The following is an 18,039-nucleotide window of genomic DNA, read 5'->3' as shown; positions in this document are numbered from 1 at the left end:
ACCAAATCTTTTTCACCTTTAAATCTCCGGGCCTTGATGGGATTATTCAAAAATGTTACAGGAAACCCATGGCTGGTGGAAATTTGCAAAGCATATTTAAACTTAGTCCATATTACAGATAATTAGAGGCTAGTTAAGGTCGTCTTCATACCAAAAATAGGTAAGAGTCTTTCAATCACTCATACAAAATGGTGTCGAAGCGCTAATGGGGTTCCAGCTGAATCACTAATTCAACGAACCAACCACGAAATAACAAATCCTAAAAATCCCGGCAAAATTTTCGGTAACCTAGAAGGTAAATACATATATCAGCCCAGGCATATATTCCTATGTATATCGTATTTTGTGCCACCACGTTCGCCTGCACGCAGTTGACTTTATTATTAATTTTTTGCACAGTTTTTTTTTTTCGCAGCAAAGGCACTAATAAATTACCCTGTAAATTACTTCATAAAAAGTGTCAGCGTTTTAGTGTCGCTTCGCTAGTAATCGCATGACTGTCACATATGTATGTATGTGTGTATGTAGCTATGTATTGTGCAGTGTATAGGGTTGAGTGCGTTTGTGTGGCATGCGTCATGTATGTACCCACTCACTCACTTTTAATCACATGTCACACATGCAACATTTTGCATGCTTGCAACAACCATTTTAGAAGTCGAGTTTCTTTTATGTGTAAATGGACATGCATGCGTGCAAGTGCATATGTATGCCAGCGTGTGAAAGTATGCATGTATTGGCAAACAAAGCGCAACAGCTCCGTCACGCATTACCTCTGAGCTGATATCGGTGCATACTCGTGTATGACGTTGACGCTTGAAATATGCGCAAGTGACGCGAAGTCATGACTGACTTGTTGTTGTTGCAACAATCCATTAACGGCACCTCCTGCACCAGAAACTGCAAAGCCGAGAAGAAAATAAGCACTTTCTAGCATAGCTACGAGTACTACACATACCTATAATCACGCTTCGTCCATACGACCCCCAAGTGCATAGCCATTTATGTATGTAACTACACATATTTATACATACATTTGCATGAAACTTTTCGTGAGAATACTTGTATGTACAACGGTTTGTGCCTTTGTGTATGCTGGTGTTGAATGTTAACCAGTGGCATTAAATTTAATTGCATTATTATGTTGCACGTACACGCAAAAACTACTCACGCACATATGTATGCATGCACTTACATATATACATATACATTTATTAAAAAACGTATTCCAAAGCAAAATAGAAAAGTTGCAAATATATTTTTAGTAAAACGAAATAATTTCCGCATCTGTAGTGCGATTCACTAACACATTTTAACGATATTCGCGTTAACAATTTTAACGATTTTGCTCTTCGGTAACCCATTTTAAAACGATAATCGATAAAACAAAATCAGCTATTTGGTTGAAATGTCTATTATCGAAAACTAAACGACAAGAACTTTGGTGTGGTTCAACTAAACGAAAAAACAAAAATTAGTAGTTTGAATTAGAATTTTGGAATTACATTAATAAAAACTTATTAAAAAACGCGAATATGTCCTTTGAGTAATTGGCTTATGACTTATCGCGTGGAGAGGACGTAGTGAACCCTCAAACAATGGATCGATGTTTGCTCTGGGATGTGGACAGTCCCTTCCAGTTAGTTGCAGGGAAGTTCCAAAAGTTCCGGTTAACTCCATACTTGGCTAAAGACCTAATTTCTCAGTTTGACAGTAATCTTAGAAGTCTTAGAATAACAGCGATCTCGGCTGAAATTCAAGAAAATCTTGTTAACTTGAACAATTCTAAATTCTGTCTTTCAATTACTAGGTTCCAGCTGCATTGCGTTGCAAATATAAGTGGTGAAAAATAAAAACATTCCCAATTGCATCTAACAGCTTGACTAGTATCGGCTAGTAAAATAACAATTGTTGAATCGTTAAAAGTTAGTGAGTCGCACTACTGGTGCCTGTCGATGGAAACCGGAAATGATTTTTCGAAAATGGCAAAAAAAAAAATTCTCAAGAAATTTTGAATAAAACAATAAAATTAAACAATAATAGTCGTTATTAACTGGTCCGCCAGTTCTGGCATAAAATCGTGGTGTACAATTTCCGTTGCCGTTAAAATCCATAAAAGCCGTGAGCATCGCTTTCTTTTTTAGCTGAAAATGATGTGGCTTTCTTTGGCCTTGACTCATTCGGAGCTCGCCACTCACTCGCCTGATATCTGGATTGCGTGTCGTACTCAATAACTCACATACCCACGCCTCGTCTCCCGTAATGATGCGTTTGATGAATCTTGGGACGGATTCAACCTTGGAAATCTTGTCTTTTGGGGACTGTGTTGATCCCTTCTTTCATGAAATTGAAGTTCTTTGGAACCAACTTTGCAACAACAAGACCTGAACGGATCCATATCAAGATCTAATGTTCAAGTCCTCTGACAGCTCTCTGATGGTTAATTTGCTGTTATTGATCGATCAACTTTGCTTTCACATTACTGAATTTTTCTTCAGGTTTTGATATCGATGACCCGCCCCCTACATTCTTTATCCTCGAAGGAGTCACGCTCTCCTCTGAAGCATCCATGTCACTCGCAAAAGGCTGTTTTCTTTTAAGTATCATTACCGAAACAGTTTTCCGACATGCCTAAGGTTTTTGCACCATTGGATCCATTTTTAGCGCAAAATTTTAACACAAACTCCACTTTGGAAATTCGAATACATTTTTAAAACTATAAAAAATCGAAAACATGTTCAGAGTCAGGGGTAGATTTTTCCAAGACGGCGTCACTTTTACAAATGTCAAGAAGTGGCTATACAATTTTCGTGGAAATGCTAATCACAAATGTAGTAACCTAATAAAAAAAAAATAGAACTCAGAACAGTTGACTTAAAGCATCACCTGGCGAATGTTCCGTAAACTATTTGATCAAGGTGATATCACTTAAGGCCCTTTCGGCACCAAGGTGGATTTGTACGCCGGGGGTGGGAATGCAGGCGACTAGGACGGGGGAGGTAGATAGTTAGCAACCTGTGATCACCTATAACCAACAAGTTCACGTCATTATCTGAGAATATCCAGATAAAATTGCTGCACTGAAGCTGATTCACGTTAATAAGACCGCAGATTTTCTTTTATACATAAATAAAATTCAATAAAATATATCGGTATGATTTTTTCATCATGTATTTTAATATATGGTATTTATTTATAAAACGCAATATCCGTTAAATGCACTCCACAACCTTTCTCAAAACAGACAATGTGCATATCAAATTTAAAGCAATTTCCCACATCCTACGGAACCAATTTTCTAGAAAAAAATTAAAAATTTAATTAAAACATCACAAGCTTTTTTTTTTGTTTTTTGTTTTTATTTTTGTGCAAGTGCAGCACTCAGACAGAATTGAATCCATTGTACTGCACTCGGGTTCCCTTTTTAATATTCTTTAAGCCTACTCGACCTCCGAAGAAATCTGAGTAGATCTTGTGATGCCAAGGATCCAAGGTGGTCGCTTCTTAACACATCAGTGCCAAAGAACTCAATCCTGATTCGAGCAAAGGTGGGGCAGACGCACAGGAAGTGATCTGTCGTCTCATCCTCCTCTTCGCAAGCTGGGCAGAGTCCACTGTCTGAGATGCCCACATTTTCCATGTACCTTGCCCATAGAAAGTTGCCCGTTATCAGTCCAACCAGCCTCTGCCAGTCCCCTCTGCTTAGTGACAACATCACAAGTAATTGATGCGAAAATATGAGTCACCCTACGTACTCGTAAACTTATCCCGCTCTGAGTTTAACCACTGATTTGCCTGGTATATATCTTTTCTTTTGTATTTAGGCTAATTTTTCTTAATACAAAGTGTAGGTACACCATATATGTAGAATACAATGGATAATATTTCGATAATTTATATTAGGTGTTTATTAAGATAAGGTTAGTGGCATTTGATTAACAAATCATTAGTTTTAGTGGCAATTATGACAAGTACAGGGTGCACACAGTATTATAAGATTAAAACTAATTATATATATATATATATATACATATATATATTATATAATTGGCGCGTACACCCTTTTTGGGTGTTTGGCCGAGCTCCTCCTCCTATTTGTGGCGTGCGTCTTGATGTTGTTCCACAAATGGAAGGACCTACAGTTTCAAGCCGACTCCGAACGGCAGATATTTTTATGAGGAGCTTTTTCATGGCAGAAATACACTCGGAGGTTTGCCATTGCCTGCCGTGGGGCGACCGCTATTAGAAAAATGTTGTTCTTAATTTTGTTTTTTCACCGAGATTCGAACCTACGTTCTCTCTGTGAATTCCGAATGGTAGTCACGTACCAACCCATTCGGCTACGGCAGCCGCCTAATTACTTGAGATTAAAACTAATTTACTTTCATTCTGAAAAAAAATTTAATGAAACTTCACCAATTTTTTACCCAGCATTACCTTATTATATATCAATAAAATCATTGAATACAATTTCTATTAGGTTCAATACCAATGAATGCTCGAATCAAACGCTACTTTTTCATATTGACCCTAACGGTATTAATTGCAGTCATCAGAGTAGAAATGGTACTATGGTTGTTTTCACGCTCAACTAGGAGGATCAAAACTAGGGAGTTAGGGGGCCATAAATTCGGTGTTAAGTGGTGATGCAAATGTTCAGGCATCCAATTTTATGCCGCGATGGCTTATTGTGAAGGAACAGAGTCTTGCTTAAAGATATATGGGCTATCACCGCGTACACGATCCATTCAGGGTTCCACTAATGTCTTTAGAACCTCAATGTGGGCGGCAGAATTCACTCGAAATCCTTGAGAAAAGAAGTGTGGAGGCATGGCATGTCTTTCGCTGGTCACAACACCTCAGATGATTGCAGTGGCTGGAAACTTCATGTGTATGGCAATAGGGACCGCTGTAGGATTGATGCATAGCCATCTGCCGTTCTGGTCATTTATGCGGTTAGACTTTTGGTCTTCCCCAACATTTCATTCGCGGGAAACCCCATAACATCTCAAGAGTTTCAGGGTGCTTAATTTTGTTCAGATGGCGTTTTGATCAGAGAATTCACTATTCTCGTATTTACTCCAACATAAAATGTCTTTTGCGCATAACGTATGATTTATACCGGGAATCTTCATGAACAGTTCGACGGATAAGAGCCTCAGATACATTAAATTCCATTGCTATGACCCTAATTGATTTTGAAGGGTCCTCGTCAATGATCGCTCGTACCTATTGAATAAATTCTGTAGGTGTGCGTTTTGCAACAGATTCTGCATCCGCACCTAATACGAACCTTATGAACGAGCGAAAGGGTGCAATTAAAAAAATCAGAGATTTATAAATCCGTGTGGTTTGCGCCGATAACTGAATGACACTTCTTTTGTTGAGTTAAGTTGACGTCCTCCATGTCCTATCTGAAAAGGAGCAAAAAATTATGGTTTCAGGAAGTTTTAGCCACATATATGCATGCCCACAAATACCGTATGCACCCTGTATAATGAATGTGCGAACATGACCAACATTTTATTATTACTTAATATTTAATTTACTGGATTTAGCAAAATTTCGACTTTATAGGGATTAAGCTCCATTAAAAACGCTTTAACTTGCCGGAAAAATTCTTGTAGATTTCTTTTGGTTCATATATTAGGAGGAAGACTGTTAAATAATTTATATAATGCGAAAGTTAAGACAATCTGTTGTAGGGAAGCCAAAGATTGTCGATTACTTCTGTATGTAACCACATCTTAAAAAAAATTGTACAACATTGTAAAAGTATAAATGTCTAAGAGGAAGAATTTTAAGAGCTCTAAAAAATTGTATGGAATGCTGGCGAGAATTTGCCTTGAATGATTTTATAATAACACTCTTCCGCCATGTTAAAAACGCTGCTAATTGGATGTAGTTGCTCCTCCCCAGCAGCTAATACCGTTGCACAGTTGAAAATGGTAAAGAGCGAGTCACACCTTTCATAACATGGATTTGGAACAACACTTTCGAATGCATTAAAAGTAGCGATCAAATGAAAGAAAGTAATGTTTCAAAATCAGAATGTGTTCGGACCAGCTGAAATTGTTGTCAATCAAACACCAAGGGACCTAAAATTATTCCCTATCTCTGTGTTAAAATAATTTGTGTTGCAGTTGTGGCTAGGATTGAAACTAACATTAGGGACGTTAAAAGACGATTGAGTCTATTAAGACAGTGTCTACAGGCGATTAGCAAATCATCTGTTTCCAGAAATCATCAAAAAGTCTGTAACTTTTCCCACACAGGAGGAGAAGAAAATGGAGTTTATAGAAATCAACACCTGTCGGACACCAACACATGTGAATTGACTTGCGTGTTCGGCGATTTTCTGCTATCGAAAAAATTGATCAAAGAAGTTGCATCAAATTTTCTGTAAAAAATGGAAATAAGTGCTCAAAAACACTTGAAATGTGGACAGTGGCTACGGTGAAAGTATTTTCGGTCAAAAAATGTTTACAAGTGGTTCCAGCTTTTCACAGAAGGTCCAAAAGATGTGATTGACAACGCTCGCTCTGGACGCCCCGATGAAAACGATGAGCAACCGATGAAAATGCTGAGAAAGGGAAGAAAATTTTTATGGAGAATCGTCGAATCACAATTTGAAAAGTTGGTGGGGATGTCGGCATATCGGTTGGCTCATGCCATGCAATCTTTTCGGAAATTTTGGACATGCAGCATGTGGCAGCAAAGTTCGATACACAATTGCTGAATTTTGACCAAAAACATCGTCGCATGAGCATCGCTCAGGAAATGTTGAATGACGTCAATGATGATCAAGATTTGCTTAAAAGGGTCTTCATTGGTGACGAATCATGGGTATATAGTTAAGACATCGACCAGTCGAAACCAAACCCCAAGCGTCCCAATGGAAGAGTCCAGGAGAGCCAAGACCAAAAAACAGCACGCCAAGTTCGATCAAATGTCAAGGTTTTGCTCACTGTTTTCTTCGATTACCATGACGTAGTGCATCAGGAGTTCTTACCACGAGGTCGTACGTTAAATAAGAAGTATTACCTTGAAGTTATGCGCCGTTTGCGTGAAGCAATACGAAAAAAACGCCCGGAATTGTGGGGAAAAAATGCATGGTTTTGCATCATGATAATGCACCTGCTCACTCGTCTGTGCTTGTGGGAGATTATTTGGCCAAAAACAACACCGTTATCATGCTTTAGCCACCATATTCATAAAAGTTGGTCCCCTGCGACTTTTTCCTGTTCCCAAGATTGAAGAGACCCATGAAAAGAGGCGATAAAAACGGAATCGCTGAGAGAGCTTAAGGGCATACCAAAAAGGGCATATCAGAACTGCTTCGAGGATTGGAAAATACGCTGGCTTAAGGGGGTAGTATGGTATTTTTTTTTTTTCCATTTTTTTTTTTTTTTTTTTTTTAAATTATTCTATAACATCTTAAGATTATTGTGTGAAAGTTTGAAGTGCATTAGAGTAAAATTAACAAAGACACAAAGGATTAAGTATCTACCTCTCCAACCGGATTTCACGCTGTAAAAATCTTCACAAATCTTTAAACGCGTTTTTCTCACACTTGCCTTTTTTACGGTCGGTGTCCACTGTAGATTCATATCTACTGCACCGATTCTTTTCAAATTTGGTTTTTTTGTTTCTTTACTTTATTCACGAGGTAATGACGTCGAGTTTTTTTTTTTTTTAATTTTGTCATATTTTAAAACAACAAAGTTTTCAAGTTTTTTTTATGAAAAATCGGTGTTTTGACTTCAAAGCGCTTTAAAAAATTTAAAAAAAAAAAAAAAATTCGACGTTGTTACCTGCGAAACTTTATTAGCTGATGAAATCAATTTGGTTTTTTGCTTTTAGTTGATCCAGTAATGAGCTCTGAGGGACACCGCAATAAAACTTTTTTATGAGACGTCCGCGAAGATTCGCTGCCACCAACTCATTTGTTCATAAAAATCAATGAAAATTTCACACAATATTCTTTAAATATGACTTTATAATGAAGTAATTTTAAAATTTTGAATAAATCAACTGTGTCGACAAAAAAAATTTCGAAAAATATGCTTGCTTTACACACCCCCTTAAGTGTATTATATCTAAGGGGGACTACTTTGAAGGAGATAAAATAGAAATTTGTGAATAAATAAATAGTTTTTGAGAAAAATGAAAGTTCACCTTACTTTTTGAACAACTCGTATATAGATATTTCTTTGTACAACGTGGTTGATTGAATCGCAGCTTGACCCTTTAGATGTACAAGCAGAATACTAATACTTTGCTGGCCTTTGAATTAATGTGTCGGTCACAGTATCTCTGTTGATTGAGCAATCTTTAATTTAATAACTGTATATAAGTATATGTACTAGCGTGTATCTGATAAGTAATAGTCGACCGAACTTTAGTAGCTCTGCACCATATGTCATATCCTTGGTGCTATCTCCAGAAAATTCGTCTGAATCCAAGCACAAGTACATTCACATTAATTTATAATGAATTTTCGGAAGCACTCGAAATAGGTAAATGTATTCCAAACGATTTGCTGATTTGCAAAGCAAATATAGTTTGAACTCACATTTGCATAAATGCATACATACATGGATAAATGTAATATTTCAAAAGACCAAAAGTCAAATCATACAGTGAGATGCACACAACGATCACCAATGGCTTTTAAAACGTAATGCAAAGCTGCTGCGTTGCGCTAATGGCAACCGATTTCCAAACATACAAACAATGCAGAGCAGCGCAGCGTACACATACACATACATAGTAGATAGCAGTGCCAAGTCGTGAATGCAGCTGACCACAGTAATGGCAAAGGAGATGGTGATTGCGCCATAAAACAAGCCGCGTAGGGCACACAGGAACAACAAACTTAGTATCCAAAACCACACTCAACCAACTGTGGATGATGAGGTGGAAGAGGGCGAAATTTTGCTACTCCAATGCGACCCATAAACATGTGGATTAGGAAAGTTTTGCGCCAAAACTGCAAAAAAGTGAGTTACGAGTAATGGCTCGCTTTTATCCGCCATTATTGCAGGAGTAGCCGCTGGTGACCGCTTTCGTAGCAGCGGTGCTTTATACATTGCAACACATTCGATTGCAGCTTCTTTGGGCGCAATGTTGGTGTGGCTATTTGCGGCGGAAATGAAAGCGAGGAATACACATTGATATGAATTTACTACATACGACATGCATACATGCTGAAGTTCAATGATCATGTGTGTGTGTGTGTGTTTGGGTGTTTTTGTCTGCAAGAGCTATTAAAAAGTTTTCCCGTTGTGTTTGTGGCCTGCAACATGGTCCATTAGAAACACAAATTGTGCGAGCGGCAACGGCTACTGATAATTGCGCAATTAAGTCGAGGAATGGGGAACAATAACAAAGTAAACAAAACACGAAAAAAGCCTGCAGAAAATGTTTTACAAATGTTTACTGAAAATATTTGACCAAAGCTTTAGACGGTTAAAATTGCAGCTACACTAATCACGGACTTTTTCGCAGGATTTTAACTTAGCTCAGGGGATAGAAGCTTCACGAAAATTCAAAACTATTCGATGTTTACTCAGTTGGTACTCTATAATTTTTCCAGATTTTCAATTTTTTTCGTTCCATTAAAAGTCATACAAAAGTTGAATTTACATATTTTCAGATTAAGTGTTTTTAAATCCGTGAGGACTAATGCTGGGATATTACAATTGTGTGCGCATAACGATTTTTTGTAATTTATATGTATGCACACCAAACAGTTCATAATGGCAGATTGCATATATTTATCAATGTCTGCAGGTCCTTTCCACCATCTATTTTTACGTTTGCTCGATCGAAATTGGAATATATCAAACATCTCGCATCTCATTTATGATAATTTAAACAGCGTTACATTTTTCATGATATGGCAAACTTTATATATATATATATTTATATGCAATTGGCACTTTTATATGTATATATATAATTGGCGTTTCAACCCTTTTTGGGTGTTTCGCCAAGCTCCTACTCCACAAATGAAGCGACTATTAACTCTTTTGGACAACAAACCGCCTCAGCTGACCTAACCAAAATTTTGTATTGTCAATTTTTGTAGGGATTTTAAGGTCATTTTAGTTCTACAAGCCACTTGAGCCATCTTATCTTTACAAATATCAATGACACAACCTTTAATAGGCCTAGGTGATGGGCCTAGGGCTCTTTGTTGGTGCTTTCGAAATTAGTCGTCGAATGCCTGGCTTTTCACTCGATATCAGGCTCATTTGGGAAACTGCGGCACAGAGGGAAACTGCTGAGCTTGCTAGACAGCGGACCCTAGGGACGGTTTCATCACTAATTAGAAGATTGGGGATCATTTGAGAACCTGTGATCTGCTCCTGGAAAGATGTGCCTCGCGTCAACTCAGCGAGCGCTGGGCTAGTGCGCAAACGTGTAAAGTCGCGAAATCCTTCTGGCCGTGGGTAGATCGGCGGCGCCCAAACAAACTTCTAAGGCTAACAAAGATGTAGCTCATGAATTCGGTAGGTATCCTTACCGGAAATTATCCGTTAGGTGCACATTAGATTAGATTAGATTAGATTAGATTAGATTAGATTAGATTAGATTAGATTAGATTAGATTAGATTAGATTAGATTAGATTTGTAGGGGGTTGGACAAGTTCAACCACTCAGTCAGTAGACCATTGTACTACACCCGGATAGATACATATCAGTAGAAAGAATAGAGATAGGAAAGACAAAAAGTGGATGGTAAGACTGATAAATTAGTTTGAGGTCGCTCTTCCACAAATCTCTTGGATTCGTTGATGCATTTTAAGAGATCCCGAAGAGGAACAGTATGAACTCAGTATACTCAGTATATCGCAACGCAATATCTTAAGTCTGATTCTGGAAAATGCAGAACAGCTACAGAGAAAATGCTATGCAGTGTCATCATTCTCAAGGCAGGATAGGCATATCGGGCTGTCTAGGACCCCCCTTTGGTAGCCATATGCTGACCACTGACGTTGTGCCCTGTGATTACACCCACCAGTACTATCAGGCCCTTTATATTGAGTTTTAGGAGAAAGGTCGCTGTTTGAACTTGGCTACTCTGCACGAGTTCAACTCAGACCAACGACCTCTGTGAGTAGACCTCATGAAGTCGTCAATCCATAGTTGAATCGATGCGGAATAGACACCTAGAAAGGGTTCAGGGCCTAGTGGCGTACTTGCAGAGCCTTCATTTGTCAATTTATCAGCTAACTCATTCCCTGTAATACCACAATGTCCAGGCACCCAAATAAGACTAACTTTGTTGTGTTTTGCAACACTGTTCAGTTTTGTCTTACTATACATTCACCGACTATCATCGAAGAGCAGCGGGGGTTAGCAGGGGCTTTCAGTGCAGCTTGACTGTCACTACAAATTCCAATACTGTTGCCCCGCCAGTTTTACTCAATTAGCCAGTACGCCACATTCAACCCTTCTTAACCTCAACCCTGACTCCTTCATCGCTTTCTCTATCCATGGTATGTGCTTGTACACACACTTGCTGTGATATCTAAGAGAAGTTGAAATTGAAAGTCGGCGAAATTTTAAAGTGACTAAGTTTCTATCCCACATAACAGCCATTTAAAAAAGAAAAAGTATATTTTTAAAGGAGGAAATTCGCTTAAATTTTTGTAAAAAAAAATGTCAAAGAAATAAATACGAATATTATAAAAAAGAAAAAACTTGGGAACAGCCTCACATCCAATACCCACGCCGAACTTTTATGTGCAGCGCAAAATTCTTAATTGCACCCCTGAATAGATGCACCTTTTCGCTTTTCGTAATACAATAAAACATACATTTTTTAAAAAAAATTAGAGTAGGATTTACTACATGCCACCTGGTAGTGTAGCCAACTCGGAACGATCTACGCTTTACGGTAAGGTAGGTGTGGATGGCTTCTCGCGAATCTTATTTCGAAGCCTTTCTTTCCGATTAACCCGATCACCTCAACGTTTTCCCGGCTAAAGTATGAGCCACCATACAGGCTTTGGAGCAGATCAGAGCCTAAGCTATCAGAAGATACTTATTTACATCCAGTGATAGTCAGATAAGAATTAGAGCTCGCTGTTCGGCCACTTTTAACCCTTAACTTGTGCTCAACTGTTACCAATATCAACAGGAAATGGCTAAGCAGAACAGACACCTGAAGCGAGGATCATAGAGATATTGAAGGAAACCATCTGGCATACGAAGTTGTAAGTAGAGTCACGGCAAAGCAAACTCTTCTTAGAAAAAAAAATCCAATGGTATTCTAAATGCCACTTGTAAACTGCTACTTTCAGGCTGGTGGAAGTTGAGAACAAAGCGCTGCTCGCCTTGCTTTCATGGCAGATATGACCGAAGCTGCACCGGAAATAAACACGACGTGGATACGCCCTAAAAACAGAGCACATATCTTCATTCATCGAGTGCACATTTTATGCCGCCTTTAATTAGGCCGTGGATTTCCAAAGGCAAGCAAGCCAGCTCAAACATGTTGTAAAAGCTGCAAGTATTCTTGAGGAGAAATGGAAGAAATGGACTCTCATCTCCACTGCTACTGACTTTCATCTTCATCTTTCGTTTTCTTTTTTCAACCGACTGTTATTCATATGCTTGGATGAGTGTTCCTGGAATAGATATTTACCTTATTTAGTCTGTTTGTGTGGCTTGCGATTTGAGGATTTGCTTGCGAGTCTTCACTCTGTGGAGCGTAACTACAGGGACGGACTTTCGAGCTTTTCACAGTCAAATTTAAAATACGATAGACCTCAGAGCCTAACACTACTTTGCTCTCCTACGATCTCGTGATAATTAATCAGCATAAAGATAAAGATAAAATAAAGGATTTTCATTCGCTATCATTTTGGCGTGACTCTGCCTCTCTTTAACTGTGTGCCATTGGAAGCTATAACTTTGCTCCATCTTTCAGGCAGCATACGGATTTCTCTGACGAAAAATTCGAGTTCTTTTGATTTTATCCATTCAGTTGAGCCAGTTAGCGATGCTTTCGTAAGAAGTGAACCGCTCTCCAATAAGAGCTGACTGCATTGATCGGAACAGATGGTAATCCGAAGGTGCAATGTCTGGGGAATACATTGGGTGGGGCAATATTTCCCACTTCAGTCCCTCTAAGTATTTCTGGACCGATTTAGCAACGTGTGGCCTGGCGTTGTCATGCCGCAAAATCAGTTTGAGATGCCTTCCGTCCTATTCCGAGCGCTTTTCTTTAAGAGCCCGATTCAAACAGATTAGCTGCAGTCGGTAACGATCGCTAATGATGGTTTTAGATGGCTTAAGGAGTTCATAATAGATAACACTTTTCTGATCCCACCAGATGCACAACATAGCCTTTGAAGTATGAATATTTTTTATTCGCTGTTGATGGACCTGGTTCACCTGGCAGGGTCCAACATTTTCGACGCTTAATAGCCGAAGCATCTCACACTTCACCAAACATCTCTCGATACCCCTCTCCTTCAATTGATATGGCACCCAGTTACCCACCCAGCTTTTTGAATCATGTTGACCTGTCAACATCCATCGAGGGTTCGAAATGCGTCTACATCCAATCATTGTTGTAGCTGAGTACCTTCGAATTTTTTTGGTGCTCCTTCGCGATCTGTATCACTCACGTCGAAATTATCACTTTGGAAGCGTAGAAACCACTCTTTACAAGTTGTATTTGATGCAGCGGCATTACCGTAAATATTGAGCCATATACGATACGTTTCAGGTGCACTTTTCTTTAAAAGATAATAATGAAGCATGACTTCCCGCAAATGCTGTTTTTTCAGAACGAACGTAGACATTTTTGACGTCAGATAAAAAAGGATCTTTACGCTTCAAATGAATGCGAACTATTGCAATTGAGACCTCACATAACACGACACCTCTCTTGTGAGGGCGGAAACTTATTCCCTTATCAATATTTGGGAACAAAAGCTGAATTAGTTATAAGTATACTTAGTGTCATATTATACTTAACTAAAGAAATATTCTTTATATTATACTTGAATCAAAGAAGTTAAGTATATGTGTTTTTCAGTATAAATGTCCAGCCCTTGCCTTTCCTCATTCTCCTATACTTCAAGAGAATGCAATCAAAGAAAATTAAACTTTTATTGCACAACTTCGTAAATGAATTTTATTTTCTGTACCTATCTTTCCTCTAAGGCTACAAAAAAAATCAAGGGAACTTCATTTGATGACGTGAAAAATAATTGTAAAACCTCTCACAATTACTGAGATGGACACTATCTGCTCCTTCATTTTGTCTGTTCTAAAGAGCTCCACTTTCAATAGCCACGTAGCTACGTGAATTTAAGTTTGAAGTGCCAAAAGTTGGGTAAAGAATTTGCCAATTAGTTGTGTTGTGTTACTCAATTAAAGTTTGGTCATTCTGGAAACTTCCACACACAAACGCGTTGCAGGCATTTTTATGTACCTTCTGCTCAAATATGAACGAGACGTTATCAATAAAACGGCCCGCGTATGACATATGGCAAAAATAAATTTTTTGTTTTTTGGTAGAACTGTTATAAGCTTACATGGTAAATTTCAGCGTGATATGTCACATAGTTTGTTTTCTGTGCTACTGTAAACAAGTCAAGCTCGGGTGTGTTCTTCGAATTCTCTTTTATGACTTCAATTGTCTCAAAATGTTTTCCACGGAGCGGCAACTTGAGCTTGGGAAACAGGAAAAAGTCACATGAAGCCATATCAGGCGAATGCGGTGCTTGCGAAACGATATTAACATTATTTTTGTTCAAATAATCGCGAACAAGACGTGATGTGTGAGCTGGTGCATTATCGATGCAAGAACCATGACTTGTTGTCCCACAATTCCTTCCTTTTAAGACGAATGTTCTCGCGCAAACGCTTTAAAACGTCTAAATAATATTCAGCGTTAACCGATTTTGCGATTTGTGCGATTTTCAAGCACAATTTCCTCTACTTTTCCGATGTTTTCGTCGTTTACTGATGTTGCTGGACGACGTTCATGAGGCAAGTTTTCAACCGATGTACGGCCCTCTTTGAACGATTTGTACCACTGTCTTTGTCTGCAACATTTTTAAGACGTCTGAAGCCGAAATTTTGTTGGAATAACAAAATTTCAAATAAATTCTTTGTTCAACTTGAATTTCCATCGTTAAGTTCCAAGAACACACTCGAGCTTGACTTGTTTACAGTAGCACAGAAAACAAACTATGTGACATATCACGCTGAAATTTACCATGTAAGCTTATAACAGTCCTACCAAAACACAAAAAATTTAGTTTTGCCATATGTCATCCGCGGACCGTTTTATTGATAACGTCTCGTTTATATTTGAGCAGAAGGTATTATATCTCTGGTGTTATACTACATTTAATAATATATCTGTATGTGCACATTACGGTGGACCATTTTTTTTTCGGCCGAATCCTAGACTACTTTCGGATTTTATAGATAATTATCTCTTCGTTATTTGTATTTTTTACAAGGAATTCTCCTTAAACTAAGATCTTGCAATAGAAATGTCTATATATATTTTACTTATATACAGTGCGTAAAATAATTATAGCATCGGGATTTATTCATAAGTTTTGGCAATTTATTTGTTTCTTACATTACTTTATTTTTTATTAATATATATTTCATTATTCAAAAAGTACGCCCCGGAATCTTTTTTAGCTGAGGCGCTGAGTTTATTTAATGTGACTTTCTGTAGGAAACAGATTCCTAATGCCTTATTCCGTGTCTTTTTGAGAAAGGTGATGCTTCCAGCCAGTGATAGTCAGATAAGAATTACTTGATACTTGTTAATCCGTATAAATGCGTGGCTGTAATAATGTGTCAAGTGAAAACCTGCTTGAAGTTTTCGTACGAATTACTCTACTTCTTATAATTTGTTCAATCTGACTAATGGCGTCTCCCTCAATTTTTGTGCAAAAAGAAAACTTTTGCGTTCTTTGTAGATTTTTCATGTGCCTTTGTCACAGTTCCACGTAATATAATTTTTTATAAACTAACACGTAACGGCCCATCCACCTATATAATTCAGATTATACGACATATTTATTGCGACTCTACAGATCAGGTCCGCCATAATGGAACGCTCTCTGACCCTTTTCCTGTTAATCAAGTTGTATGGCAGGCTTGTTTGCTGAGTCCTACCCTTTTTTCTTTGTATCTTAATGACCTCAGTGACAGTTTTCAATGCGCAGTTGCTGATACTATGGTCAAGGCACTGCTGTAAGCTGATGATATCGTTCTGCTTGCAGACTCAGCGACAGATCTTCAAAAAATTATTGCTGATCTCTATGCTTATTGTACGTAGTGGGGTCTAAACGTAAACCTGATTAAATCTAAAGTTATGGGATTCAGAGAACGCACAATAATTCCTGTTGGCTGTCACGGTCGTGTTCCCATTGAAATCGTCCATGAACATAAATATCTTGATATTAAGCGAAACTATAGTTACATAACGCATTTGCATAAAAAACCTTCTGAGGTAAAACTTGCAATAAAAGCTATGTAGCTGAAATACACAAACAATCCGAGGATAAATATTTCCAAAAAATTAAAAATTATTTATGCTGCTCAGGCATGGAGTGTTAATAGATATGACACTGTGGAGAAACTTCTGCAATTCTTTTTAAAAAGTTATCTTTTCTACCTTCAAACACGCCAAATTATATGCTCCACCTAGAAACAGGAATGTTACCGAAGTTTTTTAATACTCTGATTTTTATTTGCCTTAGTCTACCGGCACACAGACTCCCTCGCATCTTGGCTAAGAAAAGGCAGGGATCGCAGGTAAAACAGATAAATTAATTCAGAAGAAACTGCTAGCTTCTGCTGAATGTGCTCAAAAGACATTCACGTGATCTTTATTTGCAATCGGCGCTGCTAGAATCAATTTATTTTATTGATGAGCTCTAGGCGTACGCTATAAGCTCGTTTTATGCCACCTCTACAAAAACAAAAAAGTATCCTATTATGTATACTCATCCGCATACTACTTCATGTAACTACTGACACCATATCCTGATGTGGGTCACTGAAATAGCACACCAAAAGGAAATGGCATGCCCCATTATATAACCTACTCTCCCTTATTATAAGCACCTACCGGGTCTTAATGAGTTGTGGGGTGTAAACTCGAAATAAAAACTATTTAAGAATTTTTAAGGATATAGGCCTCTTTGCGGACACTACCTTAGTTGCTGCCTCCGAGAAATTCGAGACGGTGTCACTGACGGTTATATAAGTATATTAAAATTATGATTCACTAATAATTTCTGAAAAAGCTCCTCATAGAAAAACTATCTGTCTTTTGCAGGCGACATAAAACTGTAAGTCCCCCAATTTGTAGAAAAACAGCCCGACGCACACCACCTGGAGGCGAGACTTGGCCAAGTTACCAGTAAGACAACGGCAGTTTTAATTTATTTTTACTTTTGTTTCAAAAGAAATCCATTATTTTTGAGTAAAATTGTTTTTTTTGGTTTAAAACTGTTTTATGGTCGATCCTCACCCCCTGGGCTATGCTACGACTACTGACGTGCCGGTCAACTTCAATTATTTATGTGATTTAATCGACATTTTTGACATTATCGACATTTTCAACATTATCGACATTTTCTTAACATCAAAAATGCCTGAACGAAGCCTGGATTATAAAAGAAGCTCGATACTTGGGTGCCACACCAATTAACACCAAAGAATATGATGGAATGAATTTCCATCTGCGAAGCCTTGGCCAAACGGAATGAAATCCACCCATTACTTAAACAGATGGTGGCTGAGGATGAGAAATGGGTCATATATGAGAATATTGTGCGTAAACGATCAGAGTCAAAGCCCTATGAAGCAATTGAAACGGTGGCCAAACCAGGACTAACGGTCAGAAAGGTTCTACTGTATATTTGGTGGGATTTGAGAGGAATAATTTATTATGAATTGCTTCCGTATGGGTGAACAGTAAATTCAGATATCTAATGTCAACAACTAGTCCGCTTGAAAATAGCGATTAACCAGAGA

This window comes from Anastrepha ludens, chromosome 3 (assembly GCF_028408465.1).
Source record: "Anastrepha ludens isolate Willacy chromosome 3, idAnaLude1.1, whole genome shotgun sequence".
Classification (NCBI taxonomy): Eukaryota; Metazoa; Arthropoda; class Insecta; order Diptera; family Tephritidae; genus Anastrepha; species Anastrepha ludens.
This window is presented reverse-complemented; position numbering follows the sequence as displayed.